A 10,241-nucleotide genomic window follows, 5' to 3' on the forward strand; every position below is an offset into this window, starting at 1 on the left:
ATTTTTTTTACTAACAAAAACAATGATATTCGTTCATTCAAATCGGTGAAGTAAATTAATCGAAATCATTACATATTCAAATTCGCTAAAAATTAAAAAGGATGAATCTGCGAACAAACTCACAACACCCGGGTTAATAGCATAAAACGACTTTACCTCTAAGCCTACAATTTGTATGACGAAATTCAAATGTCCGGAATAGTTATGCTCCCGAATCTGCAACGTTGAAGATGCTAGAGTCATGAATCTGTATTAAATTTGGATCGAAGCAAATCTACAAATCTGAACAAAACATACAAAAAATCAAAACAAACACCGTACCAAGATGAGAATAAAAATAAATCACAAAGACAAAAACTCAAACGAATCCTAAAAATATGTAAAAATTACTTATTTAAATAAAAATGTAATAAAAACAAGATTAAGAGGGATAATTTTAGATCAAAATTGATCTTAAATCATCCATCTCTAATGGATAAACATGAAGAAGAAAAAAAAACAGGAAAAGAAACAAGAATCCTGGTTTTCTTTTTCTTTCTTTTTAGTGGCGGCCGGAAACCAAGCATGTAGCAATTATATCATTACGTGATCTTGTTGTGGAAGTATAGTTTCCCAACAATTTCTTTAAATTTTTCCACATTTGATGAGAAAAAGGAACATATATAAAAATCAACAAGTTCACAATCCTAAATATAAACAAACTTGACACATACACACACAAAAGAATAGTTTACTTACACGACACGACCATGCACATTAAACACCTGACACGCAACCAAAAATCTAGTACATATAACCCTCTCTCACATAGTACCAAAAATCAAAGAGCAATATCTTTTCACCCTCTCTCACATACACATAGTACCAAGATACAAAAATATATTACACACAAAAATGAGATATTTGATTATTGCTATTGCCATGGTGACTTTCAATATTATGATCTCAAAAATTTGGACAATATGTTTAATTGTCTTTTGGAGGCCATATGCATTGACTAGGCATTTTAGAAAGCAAGGAGTGATGGGGCCACGTTACTCACTTGTTTCTGGTTCTCTTCATGATATCAAAACAATGATTATTGATGCAAGGAAAAGTGTCATGGATAAACATTCAAATGATATTACTCAAAGGGTTCTTCCTCATTACCAAATATGGTCCTCTTTATATGGTCATTATTTTCTTTTCTATATTTAACTCTTTGTTTTTTTTTTGTTGGACTCATTTAACTCTATATTATTAAGATTGTTTTTTTAATCTTAGTTGAAGTGATAAACACTATATGAAAATGGCACAAATCAGAGAACCAGAAACAAGTGGGGCATGTATAATTTTTCTTAGACTATTCTACAAATCAGAGCTTTCACGTTCAGTAAAATCGATTTTGAGATTTAAATGATGTGGGGCATGTATAATTTTTCTTAACCTTCCTGAGTAGGGGTGCTCAAATCCAAACCAATCCAATTAAAAACTGAAAACCGATCCAAAAAAACCGAAAATCGCAAAAAACCGAATAATTTTGGATGCATTTGGATGCCCTTTTGTAAAAACCGTTGGATCGGATTGGATTTTGGATTGATTTCTCAAAACCAATCCAAACCGAACCAAACCGCATACATATATTTTAATACTTTTTTTGGACTTAACATATATTTTAATACTTATTTTTCTTTTTATTAGTATGATATATTACATTAACCTATTATATATTGGTTTTAAATTATTTTATATATTTTATAGTTACTCCAAATTCATATACAATCCCATGTTAAAAACTCGATTGTCATAACGGCAACAATCATAAAAATTTTATTGGTTCTTTTTCTTTTCCATAATAATACTCTTCGATTTTTTCTTGCAATCCTGAAAATATGGCTTTCTAAACCGTCCACCAAGTATTCTATATATATAATTTTTTCAGTATATGTTTTAAATCTAGCTATATAATCAGTTGTCTGCTTAATTTTATTTTCTAATAGTTTCAGATAAAATATATTTTTTATATTACAAGTATTTATGTATTGTTTATTTAAAAACCGAATAAAACCGAACTAACCGAACCGAAGTAAACCGCATAAAATTGGATTGGATTGGATCGGATATTTTTCTTAATCATCCAAAAACCGAACCAAACCGCATGCTATTTTTTCTTTGGATCGGATGACTCTTTGCCTCATAACCGATCCAAACCGAACCGCGAGCACCCCTATTCCTGAGTGCTGCGATGACGGTGGTTTTGTACCATTGCGTAGGTTGAAGAAGACAGATTCTTGGGCTCGTTACTTTTGTCTCTGGCCCATTTAAGTTGGGTTTTTTATTTTTTTATTGTTTGTTGATAGTAGTGTATTTTTTTAATAAAAATACTAGTCTTTTAATAACTTAAAATAATCAAGTTGTTCTATATTTTAGTTTTTTTTTTAAAAAAAAATGTTCTATTTCTTTATACAATATTTTATTGAAATATATAGTTTTTTTTAAGGATGAATTATATAGTTGTTTTGTTTACAATGAGCTGGAGATCGAACCCAGAACCTATGACATACTACCTAAATCCTCACCACTAGACCAAATATAGTGGCTTTGAAATATATAGTTTTAAATACAAGTAAAACCTATTTTCTAAAAAAAATACAATTAAAACTTATTTTGGTACAATTAAAACCTATTTTGGTAATTTTACACCCAAAAGCAATTTTAATTCAAACTATCCAAACAACATGAATTGATGAAAATCACTTTTCCGTCAATTCACTTCTGATTTTGCCACACACCTATATGTCAGTTGACAGAAATAAAACCGATAAAATCATGAGATTAATAAATCATAATATTATATAGTTCGTGAGATTTAACTTAATCGACATTATCAATATTATTAGATTGAATATTTTATCAAATTTAAATACGAAATTTGCAAATTGTAGTGGGTCTCATATATAGTACCTGTTTGGTTCTGCGTTTGACACTGCTAAACGCGAGTTTGGAAGGTGAAAACGCAATTCAGAAATTTGAAAATATGTTTGGGTTTCATTTTTAAAATCGATTCAACCAAGCAAACGTGATTTTACTGGAAGCTGCTATTCCTAGCTTCTGCGTCTAAGTGAAATCGATTCTCCCACAAATCAATTTGAATTATCTGTTTTATCGTTTCAACAACATGACATGACCATATGCCTTCTTTACAGTTGTTTATGGCCTCCTGTGTTAAGTTTCCAACTGTGTAAAACTCCCTTAGGCTAGAGATGAAGGAGAAATAGATTGGGTTTTCCTTTCGCAACCCGGCCCACTAACAATAACAAACCAATTTTTTATTTATTTTTTATTTTGAAAAAGAAAAACAAATTATAAAGTGTCCCTAGGTTAGAGATGAATAGAGATTGGGCCCTTTTTTTTTATTACTATTAATTAAAGTGTCCATTTGTATTTTTTTACCATTAAAATAGAAATTGAGCCCTTTTTTAGTTAAAACAAATGCAAATAAAAAAATGGAGTTTATTAAATTTACCATCCAAAAAAAGAGTTTATTAAATTTAAATATCATATTTTTATTACAATAAATAGGTCCATTTATTAATATAATCATTATCACATCTTTTATATTATAAGCTTGTATACACAAGCAAACCATAAACCCTAATTTGTTTTCCATGTTTTCCCTCCATTTTATCTTGCAATTTTTATTAAAAAATAATACAATTTTGTCTTGACTAGGATTCGAACCCGCAACCCTTTAGTGGAAGGCAATATTTCCAACCACTATGACAATTATACCAATTGTGATTAAAATTATGTGCAATAATTGATAAGCACCATCAATTTTAAAAGTATATCATATCAAAATTATTGTTGACTATATTATTCATCACGAAATATTTTTATGTCTTTCCTGATCAATGATTTTTTTTCTACCGGATCATAAATTTAGAGAATAATTATCATGTGAGATTTAGAAAGTTATTATCACGTGTGATTTGGAAAGTTATTATCAAATTCAATTATGCTAAATCAATTTTTTTTGCAATACAACCAAACACAACCATAGTCATGTCACTAATCACATTCATTATTTTGATTTTAACATTGCAAATTTAATATTAACCGATGATCAATTGATACAATATGTACTAGCAGATATTGAGATGATGTTACGTAGTTGTGGGAAGAGTTTAAAAGATTATTCTCCAATGCCTAGAGCAGACACATCATTAGTTCATGATATACAAAATAGTGTAATACACGACGAATTGAATTATAACAGACAATCATTAACTGAGGAACATGTTAGATTGATGTCAACTATGACTTCAGAGCAACGTAAAGTATATGACACAATCATGACAAGAGTTAACGAAAACAAACCTGGTGTATTTTTTATTTATGGTTATGGCGGTACAGGGAAGATATTTATCTGGAGGGCCATGTCAGCCGCATTACGCTCAAAAGGTGAGATAGTTTTAACAGTTGCCTCAAGTGGGATCGCTGCATTGCTTATACCTGGCGGTAGAACAACACATTCAAGATTTTGTATTCCTCTAAATGTTGACGAGTTTTCAACATGTACTATAGTTCCTAAAAGCCCTTTGATGCTATTAATACAAAAAGCAAAGCTCATTATATGGGTGGGTTGAAGCACCAATGATGCACAAACACTGTTTCAAAGCTGTTGATCGAACTTTAAAAGATATTCTCAAGTCTGTTGATGAAAAAAATAAACACATTCTCTTCGGTGGAAAAATTGTTGTTTTTGGTGGAGATTTTAGACAAATTCTACCAGTAATACCCAAAGGTACAAGGTCAGAAGTTGTTCATGCTACTATTAATTCTTCGGTTCTTTGGAATTTTTGTGAAGTTTTAACATTTAGTAAAAACATGAGGCTTCTCGGTGGTGCTTCGAGTGCAGACGTTGAACAAAGAAGATTGTTTTCTGAATGAGTTTTGGGTGTTGGCGATGCAGAAATTGGAGATGACAACGACGATGATTTAGAACTTGACATTCCATCAGATTTATTGTTCCAAATTCAGGTGATCCTCTTGCTTCTATCGTTGAAACCACATATCCCCAACTTTTACAAAACATGAACGATATAACGTATTTCCAAAGTAGAGCTATACTAGCTCTTAAAAATTCAATAGTCGACACAATAAATGATTATATGTTGGATTTAATTCCTGGTGAAGAAAAAACATATTTGAGTTTGATACTCCACTCACACAAAATGTAGACGGTCAAACAGTGGATGATGTTCATACTCCCGAATTTTTGAACACGATTTCTACGTCGGAAGTTTCAAATCTCAAGTTGAGACTTAAAGTTGGAGTTCCAGTTATGCTATTAAGGAATTTGAATAAAAAATTAGGATTATGCAATGGAACAAGACTTATTATTACGAGATTGGGAAAACGTGCTCTTGAAAGAAAAATTATTTCAGGAAGTAATATTGGTAATCAGGTTTTCATATCTAGATTTTCTCTAACACCATCTGACGTGAGAATTCCTTTTAAATTTCAACGGAGACAATTTCCTATAATGATTTCTTTTGCGATGATTATTAATAAGAGTCAGGGACAATCTTTAAAGCATGTTGGGATATATCTTCCGTCGCCAGTGTTTTCACATGGTCAGTTGTATGTTGCAATTTCAAGAGTTACTTCTTGAAAAGGATTAAAAATATTGATCATCGATGATAACAGTGAAGATACGACTAAGAATTTGAATGTGGTCTATAAGAAAATCTTCCGTAATATAACATAATTTTCTTTGTATGAATATTTATCCAAAATTATTGGTGAACTATCGTTTAATGTTACTCAACTTTTTTCATACACCTTACATTATCGGAATTATCATATCTTATTTAATCATTATATAACTTACAACTAATCAGACCCGGACCCGTGCACCGCATGGGTCGATGTTCTAGTTTTATTGAATATTTTTCTACCAATCTATTATTTTGTATTAAATTTAAATAATTATCTACAATACAAATAAAATATATAGTTTTAAATACAAGTAAGACCCATCTTGGTAATTGCACATCCATAAGCAATTATTAATCAAACTATCCAAACAATATGAGTGCATGAAAATCACTTTTACATAAAAATATCCAAACATAAATCAATTTAACTCAACTCACTTTTAACTAAAATCAATTCTACCAAACTCAATTCTCGCCACCGCATAACCAAACAAAAACTGCGTTACTCGCGTTTGGGACTAAAACTGCGTTTTAGAGAATCGATTCTGCAACCACCCAAACATCAAGGAATTTGTTCAAATCGCGTTTAGACATTCAGACTCGCGTTTGAGTAAAAAAAACGCAGAACCAAACACATGCTAAGATTGTTTTTTTAAGTCTTAAATCAAGTGACAAATATGAAATTCACTATACAATTTGCGAATTCTGAATTTTAATTTGATGAAAATATTCAACCTAACAATATTGATACTATATGGTTCATATATCATAGTTTAATTTTGACTTACAATGCAGGGGAGAGATTTCTATACTGGTACGGTACAGAACCAATGATATGCATCTCTGATGTAGAGCTGGTGAAAGAGATTTTATCAAACAAATTTGGTTTCTATCCAAAACGCAAAGTAAAGCGGCCTGCTACAGTAACACTAGTAGGGGAAGGGTTAGTTGTTTTTGATGGAGTGAAGTGGGTTAGGCGCAGAAGGATACTCAGTCCTGCTTTCTCCATGGATAAACTCAAGGTCTCTAATTTACTACTTTTATACCTAATTATCACCATGCATATGTCAAACTATAAGGTAATTGAATTATATAAGCTGTAAGCTCATCATTAATGATGTGTGCATTGTAAATACTATGTATATGACACAGGTTATGATAAGTAGAATGGCAGCATGTACCATTTCCATGGTAGATGAGTGGAAAAGGAAAGTCATTGAAGCAAAGGATAAATCAAAGACAATAGAGATGAGTAAAGAATTTAAAGAGCTAACAGCAAATATAATCGCCCACACTTCCTTTGGTACCAGCTATGCTCCATGGAAGAGAAGCTTTTAAAGCACAAACAGAGCTTCAATTGCTTTGTGCAGCTTCAAGTTCTAAAATTTTCATTCCTGGAACACAGTATATATTATCATCCTTCCATTTCCTTTGGTTAATTAACTCTGCATTCATCTATGAAGCACAAATACAGCTACGAACACCGAACACTGACGTGTTGACACCGACAATAATTTGAGAAAATGAAATAATTCAATGTAATAATAAGTGTCAGTGTTGGTCACAGGCGGGACACGCCTAATCTGGGAAGTGTCTGTGCTTCATAGGCATTGGTCAATACTTAATTTATTTATTTTTTGTTGTGAAATATTCTTGATGCAGATATTTACCTACTAAGTCAAACATTGAGATATGGAAGCTTGATAGGAAAATTAAGAAATCACTACAATGCATTATTGAAAGTAGGTTGAATTCTCAATCAGATCATTGTTCTTATGGAGATGATCTACTAGGAATAATGATGGATACAAAGAATGATGGTGCTAATGAATTGAAGATGAATGAAATTATGGAAGAATGCAAGACCTTTTTTTTTGCTGGTCATGAAACCACTTCAAACTGGCTTGTTTGGACTGTCTTTTTGTTAAGTTTGCATAAGGATTGGCAAGAGAAACTTAGACAAGAGATCTTGGAGATTTGTGGCCTGGAAATTCCTGATGCAGATATGCTATCAAAGTTAAAAATGGTACCCCTTAAACTTTAATTTTATTAGTTTTTTGAAAGCTTGGTAATTTAGAGTATGACCGGCAGGTAAATAAAGTCTGATTAAGAATTGTTTCGAACTCAGGTTTTTCGAATGATTTGACCTTGACCGAAACTCATTAACTTCTTGAGTGAATCAGTTAACCACTTAGTTAAAGAAAGAGAATTACTACCTCTGTCTTTAAATATATACGACCCTATTGAGTTTATCATTTATCTTTTCATAAGACTTTTTTTCTTTCAATTTTCAACTATTTTAATACATGACTTTTTTTCTAAGGTGAATATGGCATTGCTGGAAGCATTAAGGTTATACTGTCCTGCAATAGAATTAGAAAGAATGACTTCAAAAGACATGAAATTAGGAAATTTAATGATACCAAAAGGAACATGTATCAAAATCCCAATTACAATGATTCACAGAAGTACAAAATACTGGGGTGAAGATGCAAATGAGTTCAATCCAATGAGATTCATAAATGGAATATCTAAGGCTGCAAATCATCCAAATGCTTTACTTGCATTTTCTATAGGTCCAAGAAATTGCATTGGTCAGAATTTTGCTATGTTGGAAGCTAAGACAGTCCTGACTTTAATTCTTCAAAGGTTTTCTTGGTCTCTTTCCCCTGAATATCAACATGCACCTGTTAACATCCTCACTTTGCAGCCACAACATGGTCTACCCATCATTATAAAACCATTGGAGCTTTAATTCTTAATGTATTTTTAATTCTTCTTCTTCCTTGGTGTTTTGTGTGTTGCCTTGTTCCTGGTGTTTGCAGAGGTGTGGTGTTTTTATCTTCTTTCCTCTTTGTATATGACCTTTCCTCCTTGTAATTACCTATATAGTACTCTTTGTACTAGTTTCTAATAAAATCTTTGCCTTATTCAAAAAATCATGAAATCATGAACTTCCATGAATTCAATTCATGGTGAAGAAATCATGAATTGCTTCCATAAATTCAATTCATGGCAAAGAAATTTTTTGCTCCAATTTATTCGGTTAGTAAAAACTGAAACATTTTGTGTTTAAATTGTTTCGGTTCGTAAAAACTGAAACATTTTCTAGTTCTTTTATATTTTTAGAATAGGTATTTTTAGTCTCTATAAATAGGATAATAATACTTATTATAGTTTCCTTTTCACTTCACTACGAGATATAATTTTTTTGCAGCGACAAAAGTCGCCGACAAGATGAAAAAACAATGATTAATAACAAAAAGAAACGAAAATAATTTTTATATTCTTGCACATGATTTTATATTCTTTCACATGATTTTTCATCTTGTCTTTTAAATTTTGTTGTCCATCATAAATATTAGCTTAAAATGAGATTCTTATATGATGGACAACAAAATTTAAACTCGAATTTTTATGGAATATGATGTAACAATTCAATCAACCTGTGTTATTTTGTTTTTTTAACAATTGTATGTCACAAGAAAATCAAAATCATACTTGTCTTCTAAAAGAAATGAGAACGATCAATTCCTTGGATATTCTATTTTTTACCGTCTTTGTAGGTAAGATCTTTTGCTATAGGAGATTAATTTTTTGTCAGAGAATTTGTGTGGCATATAAGATAAGTTATCTTCTCTCAAATAAAATTTCTCCATACACCACAAAATTCTCCGATAAAAATTAAGAAGTTAGAAATTCGCCGAAGAATCTATTTTCATATAGAAGAGCAGTTAGAAATCAAACTTCCAACTATCTATTTAAAAAAGGAAAATTCTATGGTGCAACTCTTATTTGAACTGTTTTGGTGCAGGCCTAATCTGACCAATGAGAATGCAGTGTTGACTCACTTTGAATTATATGGTACAAACCACTTATATGGTACTCACCATGTTTCTTTATATCTATTAATATTTCAACTAAGTCCCTACCATATTAAAAGTTACAAAATTACCCCAATGTTTAAATTGTTTTTAATTTTAATTGTGATTGTAAATCAATCAAAACAAAATTACAACGAAAGTTGAAGCAAAAAACAACAAAATCACTAAAACTAAAACTTATGTTCATCACCTGCGTTCATCAAAGTCAATAAATTGAATCTAAACTCCGGTAATCGGAAACCTAAACTCTGATTCGTCGGTTTTCAGATTCGTAGACCTTTCGGTCGTCCTCAAGGGATTCTTAACATCGGCGCTGCAATTCTCGATAGCTCGATGAGAAGCATGCCGTTGTATTGGGAATTAAGTACATCAGAGGCTGGATATTGGGATTCGACGTATCCGAAGAAAATTAATAATTATAATTATAATGATAATCATTCAATAACGGATTCAACAATATCGGATTCAAAGATGGTGACACTTCAACGTTGCCAGAGTGAGAGAAATGATTCGACGATTAATAATTATGCGACGCCTGAAAAATCGGTTATGACGGTTATAACGGTTATGAGGAATGCCGGTGCAGAGAAATTGGGGAAATGAGCCATTTGCCACCTTTGGTTTTTATAATTAATAATAATTAATTAATCCTCTT

The 10,241-nt window shown here is 31.3% G+C and overlaps 1 pseudogene; it reads left to right on the forward strand.

The window, feature by feature from the left end:
• Positions 1 to 886: 886 nt before the first annotated feature.
• LOC123902178 lies at positions 887 to 8,717 on the forward strand (annotated as a pseudogene).
• The last annotated feature ends 1,524 nt before the right edge of the window (positions 8,718 to 10,241 follow it).

The sequence above is a fragment of the Trifolium pratense genome, linkage group LG1 (assembly GCF_020283565.1).
Source record: "Trifolium pratense cultivar HEN17-A07 linkage group LG1, ARS_RC_1.1, whole genome shotgun sequence".
Lineage (NCBI taxonomy): Eukaryota > Viridiplantae > Streptophyta > Magnoliopsida > Fabales > Fabaceae > Trifolium > Trifolium pratense.